General features: G+C 45.3%; 1 long non-coding RNA gene across 1 annotated transcript in view; it reads left to right on the top strand.

Moving 5' to 3' along the window:
• Positions 1-17,909, top strand: part of LOC135976848 (uncharacterized) — a 1,653,704-nt gene that overhangs the window by 555,887 nt on the left and 1,079,908 nt on the right. The window contains exon 2 of the long non-coding RNA XR_010594139.1: positions 12,716-12,751. This is a non-coding gene — a long non-coding RNA (uncharacterized LOC135976848). The remainder of the gene's footprint in view (positions 1-12,715; positions 12,752-17,909) is intronic.

Genomic DNA, 17,909 nt, shown 5'->3' with positions numbered 1-17,909 from the left:
GGGGTACAGCAGATTATACAATTTAATTTACACAGCAAGTCTTTTCCCAAAAGGTTAACCGATAAACAAGGACTAAAAGAAAAATTGACAATAACAGGTCTATAAGATCGTCAGGAGGTGTGGAGGGGATACTCCAAAGGGGCTTTGCCTCCTGAAGGGGTCTAGATGAATAGAGCGATATCTGCTGGCCAGCGGGGTTACGGAAAAGAGTCAATTTCCTTTTTATCTTTTTTTAAGCTTTTCTTGGGAGTCCTTGGGACTCCCTACTTGAGATTTATGGCGCCGTTTTACTGTTTCCTTACACCAATAAAAATATACATCAAACTGATCTTGTCCGACTTTGTTGGCAAGAAGTGCGCCTCTGAGGTGCACAATCCTGTCAAGGTCAAAGCTTTCTTCTAATGGAAATTACAAATTTTTATCATCTCTGGTATACCAATTACATTTACATTCCTGGAGTCTACCTGATTGTAGGGTTTTGGTCAGCTATCCCGAGGTTACCGACTGTGAGATCCAATCTCTCAATCCCTAGGTTTCCGATAGCGTCTTCCTGAACCTATAATCCCTTTTTCCCACGATCCTCAGCTCCCCCTGCATTCCTGGAGTCTACCTGATTGTAGGGTTTTTGTCAGCCATCCCGAGGTTACCGACTGTGAGATCCAATCTCTCAATCCCTAGGTTTCCAATAGCGTCTTCCTGAACCTATCATCCCTTTTTCCCACGATCCTCAGCTCCCCCTGAACAATATCAGGCCACTCACACGGGTCATAGGGCTTGCTTTAGAGACATTCCTGGTCGTAAGCCTCAAGGCCTCGCAGAAAGCTCTGGGCGTCTTCCTATGACCCTCATTCGTTTTCAGTCATTCACACTTGCACACAAACACTGAGGTAAGGCCTAAAACCAAGGCCTATCCTTGTGGGAACCCCGACTCCCCGCCACTTACCCGTGGCTCCTCCCGGGAAACCAAAAAGTTGTCAGGCGAGTCTGGCAGCAAAAGGTCCATATCCAGCTTGCTACTCACCCGACCCAGGGCCTACGGACAGTCCTCCACCGATAACCCAAATAGAGATTTAAAAGGTCTCTCACCTATCAAGTGCCGGCTGGGTTCGGAGGGGAATGGTCCGCGGTCTCCTGGTCCGGTGGACAGTCTGTGGATCCGAGTCACGGCACCAAGATTGTTGTGGAAAAATGACCACGCGTTGTGTTTGAATCAGAATCGCCTGAGGCCTTTTTATTTTCATGCATGCATGGGGGGTACCAGTAAACTAGCAATCCCCCCGATTACAGAATCTTGCACAGCTTATATAGCATAAAACCACAATTACATGATACATACTGTCTTATCAGCATTATTGCCATATTTGGAATACACTCTCCATAAAGGGAATATAGCTTAGCAAGCTTTCCTGTTTTTCACAGTCTGCCTTATTGCGGTTTCTAAGCTTTCCTGTTTTTCACAGTCTGTCCTACTGCGATTTCCAGACTTCTCCAAAACTGTCAATGCAGCACTATGAATCACAGGTCTTATAATTATAGATAGTTCTGCTTTTATACTTTTCCTCTATTCTGCCTCTAAAAACCTTTCACCTACAATAGACTTCACTAATGTTCAGGTCTGAACCAAAGTTCAGGCCCGAGACAACTAAAGTTTAGGCCCTAGCAAACTTTTTCCTCCACAATAGTGAAAAGTGTAAGGTGATGCACTTAGGGATGACTAACAACAATTTTAGTTACAAGCTGGGGACGCATCAGTTAGAAGTAACGGAGGAGGAGAAAGACCTTGGAGTCCTGGTAGACCGCAGGATGACTATGAGTCGACAATGTGACGTGGCAGTGAAAAAAGCCAATGCGGTCTTGGGATGCATTAGGCGAGGTATATCTAGTAGGGATAAGGAGGTGCTGCTTCCGTTGTACAAGGCACTGGTGAGACCTCATTTGGAGTACTGTGTGCAGTTCTGGTCTCCGATGTTTAAAAAAGATGAACTCAAACTGGAACGGGTGCAGAGAAGGGCCACTAGGATGATCAGAGGAATGGAAAACCTGTCGTATGAAAGGAGACTCGAGGAGCTCGGGTTGTTTAGCCTAACCAAATGAAGGCTGAGGGGGGATATGATTGCTCTCTTTAAGTATATTAGAGGAATAAATACCAGGGAGGGAGAGGAATTATTTTAGCTCAGTACTAATGTGGACACGAGAACGAATGGATATAAACTGGCCATGGGGAAGTTTAGGCTTGAAATTAGACGAAGGTTTCTGACCGTCAGAGGGGTGAAATATTGGAACAGCCTTCCGAGGGAAACAGTGGGGGCGAAGGACCTGTCTGGTTTTAAAATTAAGCTAGATAAGTTTATGGAGGGAATGGTTTAATGGGATAACATGATTTTAGTCAAATGAACAGTGTGCCAACGCTGGTAAATAGTATCAATGGCCAATGAGGGTCTGACTGGAGAGACTTGCCTACATGCTCGGGGTTCTACTGATGGCCATATTTGGGGTCGGGAAGGAATTTTCCTCCAGGGTAGATTGGCAGAGGCCCTGGAGGTTTTTCGCCTTCCTCCGCAGCATGGGGCAGGGGTCGCTAGCTGGAGGATACTCTGCTACTTGAAGTCTCTAAACCACAGGATTTGGGGACTTCAACAGCAGAGTCAAGGGAAAGGTTTGGGACGGCTTTGTGGCCTGCATCATGCGGGAGGTCAGACTAGATGATCATAATGGTTCCTTCTGACCTTAAAGTCTATGAGTCTATGAGTTCACAGAAAAAGAGGTAAACAGTGAGGTGGCAAAATTGGCAGATGGGAAGAGCTACAAAGGGATCTCACAAAATTGGGAGACTGGGCAACGCAATGTCAGCTGAAATTCAACGTTGGTAAAAGCACATTGGAAAACATAATCCCAACTATATATAGGAAATGATGGGGTCTAAATTAGTTGTTACCACTCTAGAAAGAGATCTTGGAGTCATTGTGGGTAGTTCTCTGAAAACATCCACTCAATGTGCAGCGCCAGTCAGAAAAGCGAACAGAATGTTGGGAATCATTAAGAAAGGGATAGATAATAAGACAGAAAATGTCATGTTGCCTCTATATAAATCCATAGTATGCCCACATCTTGAATATTGTGTGCAGATGTGGTCTTCACATCTCTAAAAAGGTATCTTGGAATTTGGAAAGGATCAGAAAAGGGCAACAAAATGATTAGGGGGTGCAACGGCTTCCTTATAAGGAGAGATTAATAAGATTGGGACTTTTTAGCTTGGAAAAGAGATGACTAAAGGTGGATATGATTGAGGTCTGTAAAATCATGACGGGTGTGGAGAAAGTAAATAAGGAAGTGTTATTTACTCCTTCTCATAATGAAAAACTAGGGGTCACCAAATGAAATGAATAGACAGCAGGCTTAAAACAAACACAAGGAAGTATTTCTTCACCCAACACACAGTCAGTCTGCGGAACTCTTTGCCAGGGGATGTTGTGAAGGTCAAGAGTATAAGAGGGTTCAAAAAGAACTAGATCAATTCCTGGAGGATAGGTCCATCAATAGCTATTAGCCAGGATGGGCAGGGATGGTGTCCCTAGCCTCTGGTTGCCAGAAGCTAGGAATGGGCACCAAGCAATGGATCACTTGAGGATTACCTATTCTGTTCATTCCCTCTGGGGCACCTGGCATTGGCCATGTCGGAAGACAGAATTCTGGGCTTGATGGACCTTTGGTCTGATACAGTATGAGCACTCTTACATTCTTACGTTCGTACAGAAGTTCACACAAAGGACTAGACAATGCTTTTTTGGGCCCTTCCTCTCTCTTTTCTCTCCTGGGGACAAATTCTGAGACCACACAAAACCCTTCAGATATTCACAGATTCATAAACCTACAGGCCAGAAGGGAGCAGTATGATAAACTAGTCTGACCTCCTGCATATTGCAGGCCATAGCTCTTCAACCTCATTCATTCGTGTTCCGTCTCCCACCCTCTTCAATTCACTACGCTGGGATTCCGCTTAGTGTCACCACTGTCCGTGACCAATTCCTGCAGAAAGACACCGATCACTCAGCTTCTGACACATCAGGTTTGCTTGTTTGTTTCGTTTGGGGTTTGTTTGTTCATCTGTTGTTTGAATTGAATCTTTTTTTCCACCAAAGATGGCTTTTCTGGCACAAGGAGCACTTTCCTAGAGCGAAAAATCCTGGTTTACATGAATAAATAAATAACCCTCGTCCAAACATATTCATTTTCTAGCTTTAATAATAACAGACAGAGTGAGAAAGAGAGCGGGGGGCTGACGAGTCCCCTTTTCCCGCACAACACCACGGGGCAGCAGTGAGGAAAACAGCGCAGCACAGCTTTGGGGACCAGACTGAACGGGGGCATTAGAGGCTGGAAAACAGCATTTTTCAATTCTCTGCCTACACAAACAACTCATCTGTGTAAAGAAACTGTATTCGCATTTTGACTCTGGCAATTCTGCCTGAAATCTGTGAGAAAAATAACTGGCAAGCTTTTTTCAAAAGAAAACCAGTCAAAGGATTACATCCTGAGGTCTCACTCATACCCAGCCTTCATGAAATCCAATCACTTTGCCATGAAGCCCCAATTAAGCTCTACCTCTTCCATAGTATTATTTTTAATATCAGTCCCTCTGTGTCAGTACGGGCAAGTAACTTTGATCGTAATGGTTCGACTCCAAGCCTTGTACGTTGTCTCACTCCTATTAGCCTCCTAATTGAACTGGTCTCCAGCCAGTCTGAGAGACTAGGACCATGTCGTTTGTAGCCAGCCAGCCATCCTTATTAACTATCATTCAATAAAACTGTCTATGTAATATTCCCTTACCAAATTATCTAATCTAATCTAATCTAATCTAATCTATCTATCTAGTGTTTTCCCCAGGAATTGAAATTGCGGGGGGGGGGGGGGGAGGTGTCGAATTTACAGGTGTGGGGGTCTTAGATTTTGGTATTCTCAGTTGTGACCCATGAAGGCCTGATTACAGTAGAGAGAGACACAAATGATCTCCCCTTAACATGATCTCCCACGACTGTCAGGGGAGAGAGAAGCTCTGCTGATTCCATCTGCCCCTGGGGAGCACAGGGAGCAGACGCTCAATGGCTATTTTAGCAAAGAAGGAGCAGGTGCATCCGCCCTCACTCTGTGATGCTCCCCACTGACTCACCAGGGCTTTCTGGTCAGCCCGCTCCAGTTCATAGCTCCGTCCTTTTAACACTGAAGAGAGAAGCTGAGCCCCGAGGGAAGGTCAGTGGCAATGCTGAGCCCTGAATGAAGATGATTGACTGAAAGGGAAGGGTCACTAATCTAGAGGTGACCTTCCTCCTCCGCCCAGGGATAATTCTCTGTGGGTGAAATTCACCCCCGTGTGAAGGGCCTAGCACAAGGGCCTCAGCACCTCCTGGGTCCCACCTTGCCCAAGGAATTTCTTCACCCCATGCAGCAGTTTAGAAGTCTACAATACAATCCCGATTTTCCCCTCCCTTCCCTGCTTTTGTTTACACTTAGGCCTGTGCCAGTTGGGTGCGAGATGGGCCTGTTTTCATTTACATTCCTACTGTCCCTCGTACACCTTTGGTTAGGGGCATTTTGGTGCCCCGTACTAGCTCTGACTTGAGCCAATGTGCAGAGCGGGGGGAGAAGTCCATGTGAGTCAGGTGACTAGAGACACAGCAAGAATAATATGATTGATGAATGTTCCCAGAGCACAAACAACCAACATTTTGAACCTTAACTATCAGGACCAGTCTTAGGTAGATAGAAAAGCAGCACCATTGCGTAAACAATTCCCCTAACTGAGAAGAAGGGGCTCAAATAGACCCCAATATTATTCTCCAGACGTATCTGCTTCACAGCACAAGGGGGAGTTTCCGAACACATACAAACACTTGTTAGGTGCTCAAAACCCGTTCGTCTTCCATGGGCACAAGCTGCCTAAATGCCCTTGGTGCATTTGAAACATGCAACAGAAAAAAACCCCCAATCCTTTGATTTCTATATTCTAACAGTAAATCCATTTCTCTTTGTTCTCTCCCCTTCAACATGTAACGACCGTGTCCAATATTTTCGTCAATGGCCAGAGTGCCCCATGCCTGGATACCCATATTGCTGCCCCTCTATCGGGATTTATAAGCAGAAGGTGCTGATCGCCCAACTTCTCAAAATCCAGTCTCTTCTACGCTGCCTCAAAAGGGGCAAAGAAAAGCCCAAGGATATGAAATAACTAGTCCTCTTTCAAAAGCTCATCCTACGTGCACGGTAGGAAAATTGGTGTGGCAATGACAGAGGCCCAGTATTGTATGCTAAGCAAGATATATGAATTTACTGGGGCTTTGATCAGGTTTCAGGCACTGAGTTACAGTCCCTCAATCCTTGCTAGACGCTCTAGTACGTCACTCTCCTCCGTGGGCTCCATGCTGGGAACTGGAGTCCATTCGCAGTTGAACTGATCAGTCCCTTAGGAAAAGCAGGAGATGCAAATGCGGCTACTTACCTCCCCTGCTTAAAACCTTTCATTCTCCAGACCCTGAAGCTCTCGCACTGAGAAGCCGCAGCCTTGTGGGTTCACGCAGTGAAGCAGTTATTTACCCTTTCCGCAGATACACAAACCAGGGGTCATCAGATGAAATTAATAGGCAGGAGCGTTAATATGAGCTACACAAAATATTTTTTTCCCACAAAATAAACAATTAATGAGGGAAACTCATCGCCATGAGATGTTGGGTTGTTTGTGGTGGCCAGAGGTACAACTGGGTTCAAAAAAGAACTGGATACAGGGCTGGGGACGCAAACCCCATGCTCGAGAGACCCTAAATCTCTGACTGTCACAAGCGGGGAGTGGAAGATGGGGGTGGATCACTCAAAATGTCCCTGTTCTGTTCACTCTGCCTGAAGTTCTGGTACTAGCAACTGACAGAGACAGGATACTGGGCAAGAGAGACCATTGGTCTGAACCGGAATAGCAGCTTCTATCTAATTTATCTATCTATCTATCCTTATTTCTCTAGTTACGGGTCTTCCTCCTTGTCTTGTATCCCCAGCCCTAGACAGTGACTGCTCGGGGAAGGAGTTGCTGTTTCTTATAATGAAGGAGATATGCAAATACAGGGGTCAGTTTCCAGTTTACATCTGTCCCTCTCTCTGCCCAGGCTGCACCCAGAGACACAATCCGCAGCGCCCTGTGTCTGTGCAGTTACCAGCCAGTCCCCTGAGAACATTCCCCTCCAGCCCCCGGGGAAATGAGGCTTTGATTCCGCATAGTTTTCATTATAGCGGCTTTGGAAGGTAATTTCTCCCCCTACATGCACTGCAGCGGCAGAGACAGATTCTATTATTGCTGTGGGTACTCAGCTGATCTATGAGCAGCTGTCCGGTCCCACGTCCAGCTGGTGGAGTCCGGAGGGGATGTGGAAAAGCCCGGAGACTCTCCCCGCTCTCCTGCAAAGCCTCCGGGTTCCCCTTCAGCAGTCATCTCATGGATTGGATCCGTCTGGCCCCCGGGAAGGGTCTGGGGTGGGTCACCAAAACTCAAGTCACATCTACGTACTACGCTGATCCCGTCAAAGGGCGATTTATTTGCAAATGAACAACCTGAAGCCTGAGGACACCGCCCGGTATTACTGCGCAAGGTGCACAGTGAACCGAAACCTGTAAACAATAATACAGAAACACCAGCTGCGGATTCCCCCTTATGCCATGGGCCGCAGAGGGGCGCAGATCCATAAACAAGACCCCACTGGGTGCAGGAATGGGAAGAGTCTCCAGGCCAGGAATAAAGTCTGATTTTATGTTTCTAATTCCCAGGCAATATTCCCTCTTGTTGCCCATGGCTCCATAGTGTCCGTGCCGGGATTTTGAAAGGAAACTAATGGATTGCGGCAGCTCTTTCTGTCTCATCTGGGGCTGGGACTGTCTCTCACCATTTGTGTGTGTACCACCTGGCACAATAGGGTCCTAATCACATCTGCCACCTAGTCACGACCATAATACAGATGATAAATAATAATCATAATCTGATCCGGTATGGGAATACCGACATGCTTTCCCTGGGTTATTTGGTGATACCACCCAGCTCTGTGCCACACAGATCCACAGGGATTAACCAGGTAAGTACTCAAAAGGCAGGTACTTGGGGCTCAGTGGTGTACCTCAAGCCCTAGAGTACCAGGAGCTGCACAGCCTCCTAGGATCTGGAGAGACGTCTCCCTGAACGGTGGGGAATCAGCAGGAGTGATCCTGAGAACCTCCTACAGCAAGGTATTTTCGGGTGAGTAATCATGAGAAGAAATGTCCTTTCTGGCTGCTGACGTAGACTATCCTTGTTGTATCACTGTCTCTGAACGGCAAACTGCTAAGCTCTTGTTCTGAGGTGATGCTGGTCAGACTCTAAACAGGCTCCTGTTGTTTGTCCACTGGACAGTTCATTGGGTTTTTAAGAATGGGAACAGTCAGTCATTAAGAGGAGGAAGCAGAACCCATGGCTCTTGTCAGCGTGAGATCGGTGCCTGCCAGAGATGAAGAAGGGCAGACAGGGAGAACAGGCTGTCAGGTGTCGATGTGTTTTCAGAAGATCTCTTGCATGAAAGAGCTGTGCCAACATAGCAATGCCGCCGGCGACAGGTGAAAGATAGTGTGTCCAGCGAAGCAAGGAGGGGCCTCAGTAGCTCTTTGTTGTACTAGGATTGGGTCCTGGTTGTGGGCAGAGAGAGAGAAAACAGAGGCCCAGATTCTCAGGCATTGTCTATACAAGAAAGATACATTATTTGACCAATAGTGGGATTTTAATCTGAGTTAGTTCAACCATGAAAACCCCTGTGTGTGGAGGCTCTTCTTTCCATTCAAATCAGGTTTATGTTGCGTTATCCTAAATCAGTGGTCCCCAAACTTTTTACCTCGCACCCCACTTACTGCTTTCTGCGCCCCCCCTGCCAGCTGGGAGCAGGGTCGCAGCTCAGGGAGGGGTGACATGGACAGGGGTAAGGTGGTCAAGGCTGGGGTCACAGCTGGGGGCAGGGGTTGATCCACAGATGCAGGGCTGAGAGCAGATGCCCGGCCGTGGGGCCCCCAGTCGGCGCTCCAGGTATGGGCCCGGCGGCTAGTAGCGAATCCCTGCGTGCGTGGCTGGCAGTCAGGGCGGGACTAGGAGCAGAGCTGAGTGGTGCTCTATCCCTCTATTTACCTCTCTCCATTCTGAAAATTGATCATTTATACCTCCCTTTGTTTCCTATCTTTTAACCAGTTACCAATCCATGAGAGTACCTTCCCTCTTATCCCGTGGCACCTTACTTTGCATAAGAGCCTTCGGTGAGGGACCTTGTCAAAGGCTTTCTGGAAATCTAAGTATACTATATCCACTGGATTCCCCCTTGTCCACATGCTTGTTGACCCCCTCAGAGAATTCTAGTAGATTGGTGAGGCATGATTTCCCTTTACTAAAACCATGTTGACTCTTCCTCAACAAATTATGTTCATCTATATGTCTGACAATATTATTCTTTATTATAGTTTCAACCAGTTTGCCCGGTACTGAAGTCAGGCTTACAGGCCTGTAATTGCCAGGATCACCTCTGGAGCCCTTTTTAAAAATTGGCCTCACATTTGCTATCTTCCAGTCATCTGGTACAGAAGCTGATTTAAAAAAATAGGTTACAGACTACACTTAGCAGTTCTTCAATTTCACATTTGAGTTCCTTCAGAACTCTTGGGTGAATCCCATCTGGTCCTGGTGACTTATTGCTGTTTAATTGATCAATTTGTTCCAAAACCTCCTCTAATGATACCTCAATCTGGGACAGTGTATAGTTATGGTTGATGTAATTAGGTTGACGCAGTGTAAGTGTAGACAATGTGTTGGTTAGATCAACTGTTACTGGCTTTCAGGAGCCATCCCAAAATGCCCCACACTGACAATACAATTGATACAAGCCCTCCTGCTGAGGCCGTGCACCCCTGATGTAAAGACCCAAATGTGCACAACAACAAGCAATTCAATATCTGGGCTGGCTGTATGCTGACATACAGTTAGGTTGCAATAATTTTGTAGTGTAGAAGTGGCCTAAGAAATATCCTTTCTGGCTGACGTGGACTATCCTTGTTATATCATCGTCTCTAAATGGCAAACGGCTAAAGCTTTTGTTCTGAGGTGATGCTGGTCAGACTCTAAACAGGCTCCTATTGTTTATCGATTGGACAATTCACTTGTTTTTTAAGAATGGGAACAGTCAGTCATTAAGAGGAGGAAGCAGAACCCATGGCTCTTATCAGCGTGAGATCGGTGCCTGCCAGAGATGAAGAAGGGCAGACAGGGAGAACAGGCTGGCAGGTGTGGATGTGTTATCGGAAGAGCTCTTGCATGAAAGAGCTGTGCCAACATAGCAATGCCGTCAGCGACAGGTGAAAGCTGGGGTGTCCAGAGAGGCAAAGAGGGACCTCAGTAGTAGCTCTGTATTCTATTTGGATTGGGTCCTGGTTCTGGGAGGAGAGAGAGAAAACAGAGACCCAGATTCTCAGGCCTTGTCTATACAAGAAAGATCCATTATTTGACCAATGGTGGGATTTTAGTTCAACCATGAAAACCCCTGTGTGGAGGCTCTTCTTTCCATTCAAATCAGGTTTATGTCACATTATCCTAAACTGACCAGGAATCGGTTTCAGCTGAACTGAAGTACACCACTGCTAAACTGAAACAAATATCCACCAGTCTGTAGCACTGGTTCAACCGACTCACTTAACATTGCTCTGTCTCTCGTCGGTACTTATGTGGCCCCTCATACTTAGGGATTAACCCAATGACTAACTGTTAGGGATAAGGATGAGATTTTCATGAGTGCAGAGTCTCCCACATCGGCTAATGCGGGGTTCTTACGCCTTCCTCTGAAGCAGTGGGTGCTGGCCAGTACCGGAGATGGGATACTGGAGAAAATGGCTCTCAGGTCTAATCCAGTCTTGCCAGTCCTTTCCTCTGGAAAACCATTTGTGATTTGCTAGTGGGGGCCAGCAATGGCGGACATTTCTGGGGAGGACGACCTTAGGCTCCGTGCCTCAGTTTCTAATCTGTAAGAGAGGGATAATAGCACTGCCCTTCCTTGAAGGGGCTTTGGAGGTTAAGGATCCGGCAGATACTTCATCTATGGGACGCCATATCTTCACCTACGGTAGACCCATCTCCAGTGTGGGGGGAAGACCTTTCACAGTGTAGACAATGTGTTGGTTAGATCAACTGTTACTGGCTTTCAGGAGCCATCCCAAAATGCCCCACACTGGACAATTCACTTGGTTTTTAAGAATGGGAACAGTCAGTCATTAAGAGGAGGAAGCAGAACCCATGGCTCTTATCAGCGTTTTTAATTTGAAGTAGTTCAACCATTGAGTTTGGGCAATCAAGCTTGTAATGTCCCATACCACACATGGTATAAATAGAGAAGCTAAACCCTCCAGCTGCACACTGGGGATATCAGGACCCGGAAGAACCTTTCAGAAGCCAAGATGAAGCTCCAGATTGTGGCTGCCGTTCTCCTCGTCACCATCCTTTCCCCAAAGACAAGCAGCGCGCAGGTGGCCGCACAGGTAAAGATGCCATCACTGCTAGCAGTATGAGACTTTCTATTATAATGATGGTTTTCTCTGTGAAATAGGATGTGAAATGGCTTCTCTTTCCTCTCTGTCCAAAGGTGAATTGTTCCTGGACAGTGTCTTAGCACTGTGCTGAGTTTGAATTGGCTGAGTACTGTAATGGGGGGAGGAGATTAAAGGGTTTTCCTCATTTATTAAGAAAATTCTTTAGATCTGTTATCATGCTTCGATATCCCAAACGCGCATTTTGTTCCAAAGTTGAGATTCGATGTGTCCATACAGTTCAAAGTGGTTTGTGTGCTGGAGAAATAGAGAGGTCCTCACTGATTGACATTAGCTTACTCTGCCATTTCCACTACACATCTGGCCAACTTGTGCTTCGGTGGTCAGCGATTTGGGGTGGGGTCTCATTCTTTGGGGCCTCAAGCAGAGATGACTTGGTCTTGATTCCCAAAAGTTCTGAACATCCCGGGCTGTGCAAAGAACTCCCTCCCCCACGCCCATTTTCTAAAATGTTTGAAAATAACAGAGGATGCTCAGCCAATTTGGAGAAGAGAAAAATGTGAAGTGGGTTGAAATTTCTCACCTAAAACACCTTATTTTTAACCAGAAATGAAAATTTTCATGGAAAAGAATAAATGAATGAAAACCAAAAAAACAAAATATGTTTTGAGTTTTGGCTTTTGATTGCCCACCCCCCACCCTGAGTGGCAAAGCAACCATGGAAATTTTTTGTCATTTAAAACAAAAACAAAAACAAAAACAAAAACGTAGTTTCTCTAGTGTACATGTAACTCCACCTACAGGAGAGCGAGTCTGTCGGCTTACTGAACATTGTTCAGGGAGGTGGTGTTACTACTTTGGCAAAAGTTCTTCTGTTGGCATATGCCGCGTCTGCACTAGAGCCTCTCATGTCACAGGCTCTGTAGTGTAGACAGGGCCTTCTTTCTCTCGATGGGGGGAAGGGCTGTAATAATTCGTACCAGCAAAAGTACACTAGTATATCAGTATAGCTAGGCTGGCAGAGTGCTCCTAGTGTAGACCTGGCCTGATGAAACTATTGCCAATGTGAGGAATCGCTATATTTAAACAATATTGGAGAAAGAGCAGGATCAAGTAACTCCGAATTATTTCCTTGCAGGGGTCTTTGGGCGCGGGTGCAGGCGTTGATGAGCCAGTGAGTATTCAAAATTTACTTTGCTGTCAATCTCTTTAATGTTACCCCAGTTCCTTTTAGCAATCCCAAACCCGGAGCCCTGGGTTCAGTTGGAATAGCCTGGACAGATGTGGAAGGATTGGGGCAAAAGACAAAGCAAAGGGCTTCCAAGTCCTAAGGGGGCATATAAGAGTTAATCCAGGTGTTCTTTGCGGTTTCAATTCTCTGATCATACTAGTACCTAGTTTGGTGGGTTTCTCTGGGCTCTGGTCTCTACAGCCATGAACAGACTCACTTCCCAGGTCGAGTCATACACATTGTGAGATACAATTAAGCCCACTACTTCTTGCCATATCTTCAGTGGACACGGAGAATAATTGATCACAGTCCTCTTTAGAACAACCCTTAATATAGTTGAAGACTGTTATCGGGTCCCCCTCCTCAGTCCTCTTTTCTCAAGACTAAACATACCCCATTTTTTAACCTCTCCTCACAGGCCACGTTTTCTAAACCTTTTACCATTTTTGTTGCTCTCCTCTGGACTCTCCGATTTGTTTACATCTTTCCTAAAGTGTGGCGCCCAGAACTGAAAACACTATTCCAACGGAGGCCTCCCCGGTGCTGAGCACAGTGCAACAAATACTTCCCGTGTCTTACATTCAACACTCCTGTTAATATATCCCAGAATGATAATAGTCTGTTTTACATCTGCATCACATTGATGACTCATATTCAATTTGTGACTCACAATAACCACCTGATCCTTTTCAAGGGTATTACCACCTAGCCAATTATTCCCTATTTGTAGTTGTGAATTTGGTTTTTCTTTCCTAAGAGAAGTACTTCGCTTTTCTATATTGAATTTCCTCTCGGTGATTTCAGTCCAATTCTCCAATATGTCAAGGTTGTTTTGAGTTCTAATTCTGGCTTCCAAGGTGCTTACAACTCCTCCCAGCTGGTGTCATCTGCACATTTTATAAGTGTTTTCTCCACTCCATTATCCAAGTCATTAATGAAAATATTGAATAGTCTCGGACCCAGGAGTGACCACTGCAGAACGGCACTAGATACGCCCACCTAGCTTGACAGAGAACCACTGATACCCAGTCTTTCAACCAGTCGTGCACACACATTATACCAATTTCACCTAGATCATGTCATTTCCCTTACATATTTAGCGAAAAGTGCAGATCTCATTCTTTCGGGGCTCAAGCACAGAGGATTTGGACTTGATTCCCAAAAGTGCTGAACTGCAATTAACTCCTCCCTCCATGTTCTATATTTGTTGAAAACAACAAACATGATTCTCAGCCATTTTTGAAAGGAGAAAAATGTAGAACTATTTTTTTTAACTAAAATGAATTTTTAAAAAAGAAATTTCATGGAAAAAATTGTTTTTTTTTTCTGTTTTTTTTTCTGATTTTTTCAATGAAAATAATTAAAACTAAAAAGAAAAAAGTTAAGAGTTCTATTGCATAATTTTCTAGTCATCTGTTTATAAAAGTGTTGAAACCCATTTTTTTTAAATCCCCCCAAAACATACTTATAATTTTTCCAAAACTGTAGAAAAAAGGGAAGGGGGGAGGGGAAATCAAAAATCCAATTTTTTTTCATTTCTGATTTTGTCAAATAAATGAAAAAAAATTATGGAAAAAAATATTGACAGTTTTTGCGGGCCTGGTCTATGCTACAAAATTCTGCTAGAAGAGCTATTTGTGCTAGGAGTGTGAAAAAATCATCCTTCCTGGGCAAGAACACAGCTATGCCAGAGAATCCCCATGTAGATGTAGCTACACCGACGGAGGGGTGATTCTGTCATCATACTGAACATTGATTGGGGAGATGATGTCCCTATATCGGCAGAAGACCTTCTGTCGGCATACACAGTATCTACTCCAGGGCTATGCTATGTAGTGTAGACATGGCCTTATTTCACTCTGGGGGGAATATGCTATACTGGTAAAGTGCTTCTGTTGGCATGCACAGGAGGGGCAATGCAGTGCAATGCAGACATAGCCGTATTTTGCTTTGCGGGGGGGGAATATGTGCAAAAGCGCACTAATATACTGGTATCGCTATACTGGCAAAGCGCTCCTACTGTAGAACTGACCTGGGAAACTATTGCCATTGTGAGGAATCAGCTATTGAAATGATACTGGAGAAAGAGCAGGGTGAAGTAACTCCTAACTATCTCCTTACAGCGTGTCGTGAGACCAGTTGGAGAAGCTGCTGGGGTGAGTATTGTAGATTTACTTTATTGTCAGGCTGTTTTATATTATCTCAATACCTCTCAGCATGCCCGAACCCTGAGACCTATGGAAAATTGGAGTACCCTGGACACATGTTCAAAGACTGGCGCTAAACACAAAGCAATGGGCTTCCAAGTCCCATGGGTCATGTAAGTGTTAATCCAAGTGTTCTTTGCAGTTTCAATGCTCCCATTATACTGGGTTCCTGTGGGCTCCGTTCATTATAATCACTTCCCAGGTGGACTCATACATACTGTGAGCTGTGATACACTGGGAATCCTGTCATTCTGCATCCGAGAGACTGGAGCTAATAGTATCACCATGGGCAATCACATACATGGCCTCATCTATACAAGGGGCAGATCCCAAGCTGGTGTAAATTAGTGTTGCTCTATCAATGTAAGTGGAGACAGATCTGTCTCAAAGGGGTAGCCGTATTAGTCTGGATCTGTAAAAAGCAACAGAGAGTCCTGTGGCACCTTGAAGACTCACAGATGTATTGGAGCATAAGCTTTCGTGGGTGAATGCCCACTTCATCAGATGCATGTAATGGAAATTTCCAGAGGCAGGTATAAATATGCAGGCAAGAATCAGTCTGGAGATAACGAGGTTAGTTCAATCAGGGAGGGTGAGGTCCTCTGCTAGCAGTTGAGGTGTGAACACCAAGGGAGGAGAAACTGCTTCTGTAGTTGGCTCTCTTCTTGGTCCTGTTTCCCATCATGTTCAGAATCTGAAGTTTCAGGTGCTGCTTTATAAATTGGTGGTCATAAGAGCAGCTATGATTATAGACCCCTTATAAAAAGCAACAGAGGGTCCTGTGGCACCTTTAAGACTAACAGAAGTATTGGGAGCATAAGCTTTCGTGAGTAAGAACCTCACTTCTTCAGATGCAAGTAATGGTCCATTACTTAAGTGAGGTTCTTACCCACGAAAGCTTATGCTCCCAATACTTCGGTTAGTGTTCAAGGTGCCACAGGACCCTCTGTTGCTTTTTACAGATTCAGACTAACACGGCTACCCCTCTGATACTAGACCCCTTATAAATCATAAAGGCTATGATCAGAAACTCTAGGGACAGCATATTGCCATATTACACAGGGAGGTAAATCAACTCCAACCTTTCCTCATTGATAAAGGAGATTGGTCTCTTTAACAGTCTAGGTGTTGAGTTTGAGCAATCAGGCTTGTAACATCATATACGACTAGTGGTATCGATGGAGCTGTAAACCCCTCGGACTCAATACTTCATAATCGGAGGAATCAAACGGTAACCAACATTAAGCTCCAAATCATGGCTGCCCTTCCCCCCATCTCCACCCTTTATGGAAAGGGAAGCAGTGCTTTGCCGGTAGAAGCTCTGTTGGTAAAAGTGAAAGTACTACTAGGATTAATACTTTGTATTAGAATGATGATTTTCTCTGTGAAATATGAACTTAAATGTTCTCTTTTTCTTTCTGCCCAGTGATGAATTGTTCTGTGACGATCTCTTAGCATTCCCTGTGGCTGAGCGTGAATTGTCTGAGACACCTTCTCTACTGAAAACTCACATTGATATAGCTACATCTCTCATGAGCGTGAAAAATCCACACTCCTGAAAGAAGTGGCTGTTCCGACCTAACCCTCATTGTAGACAGTGCTAGATAGGTGGAAGAATTTTACACTTCACCTAGGCACTGCCCCACAGGGATGTGGATTAACTATAGCAACAGGAGAGTGCCTCCTGTCACGGTAGCGAGTGTTTACAGGACAGGAGTTTTAATGCTGCATTCTGTGGTTTTGCTGGTATTGCTGGGCCTGGTTTACACTAAAAAATTCTGCCAGCATCGTTATATTCGCTAGCGTATGAAAAAAATCACCCCCTTCTGGAAAACAGCGATACTGAAAAATCTCCGGCATGGAGGCAACTCTACCAACACAGGGGTGAGTCTCTCAGCTTACTGAACGTCCAGTGGGGAACTGGTGTTATTAGATTATTGGATCAGACCAAGTCCTGATGTCAGCATATGCAGCCTGTACTCTAGGATCTATGCGGGCACAGGCTCTGTAGCATAGACATAGCCACTTTTCGCTTTCACAGGAGAATAGGTGATACCAGCAAAAGCACAGTAGTATACTGGTAGATCTGCACTGGCAACGCGCCCCTAGTGTAGAACTGGCTGGTAACACTATTGCTATTGGGAGAAATCAGAAACTTGGAAATGATATTGGAGAAGGGAGTTTCTTGATCCTGCTCTATTTCCTTACAGGGGCTCGTGCGTCCGGTTGGACGTCTTGTTGAGGTGAGTACTCAAAATTACTTTGCTGTCCAGCTGTTCTATATTATCACAGTATCTCTTAGCAAGCCTGAACCCTGAGCCCAGTGGTCAGCTGGAATAGCCTAGACACACATGGAAAGAGTGAGGTAAAACACAAAGCTATGGGCTTCCTATTCCAACAAGAGCACATAAGAATTACAGATCCCCAGCCGGTATAAATGATCTATAGCTTCACTGGAGCCAACGGGCCAGATTCCAAATGGGTGTAAATCAGCATTGCTGTATTGGAGTTAATGCTCCAGGCTAAACTGAGGCACATCCGTTGGAGGCAGGACAGTGGCTAGAAGCGTCACTGGTGCTGTGCCTGTGAGGACTGGAAATTCACTGTGCTGAAATCGGCTGTTACATTGTTCTGACACTTTTCACAGAAAAAGGCCAGGTTAAATCTTGGAAGCCAATTCCCTTAACAGGTAGGGTTTGCAATTCTGCTAAGTGAGAGATCCTTGGCAGTCCTATTGTCACTCATAACGGAAAATCACACCAATAAAAGGGCTCCCATATTTCAGAATCTGGAGGTTCAGGTGCTAGTTTATAAATAGGTGGTCATAGGCCCAGGTATGATTACAGCCCCCTTACAAACCATAAAGGCCATGTTCAGTAACACTAGGGACAGCA

The sequence above is a fragment of the Chrysemys picta genome, chromosome 20, assembly GCF_011386835.1.
Source record: "Chrysemys picta bellii isolate R12L10 chromosome 20, ASM1138683v2, whole genome shotgun sequence".
Lineage (NCBI taxonomy): Eukaryota > Metazoa > Chordata > Testudines > Emydidae > Chrysemys > Chrysemys picta.
This window is presented reverse-complemented; position numbering and strand designations above follow the sequence as displayed.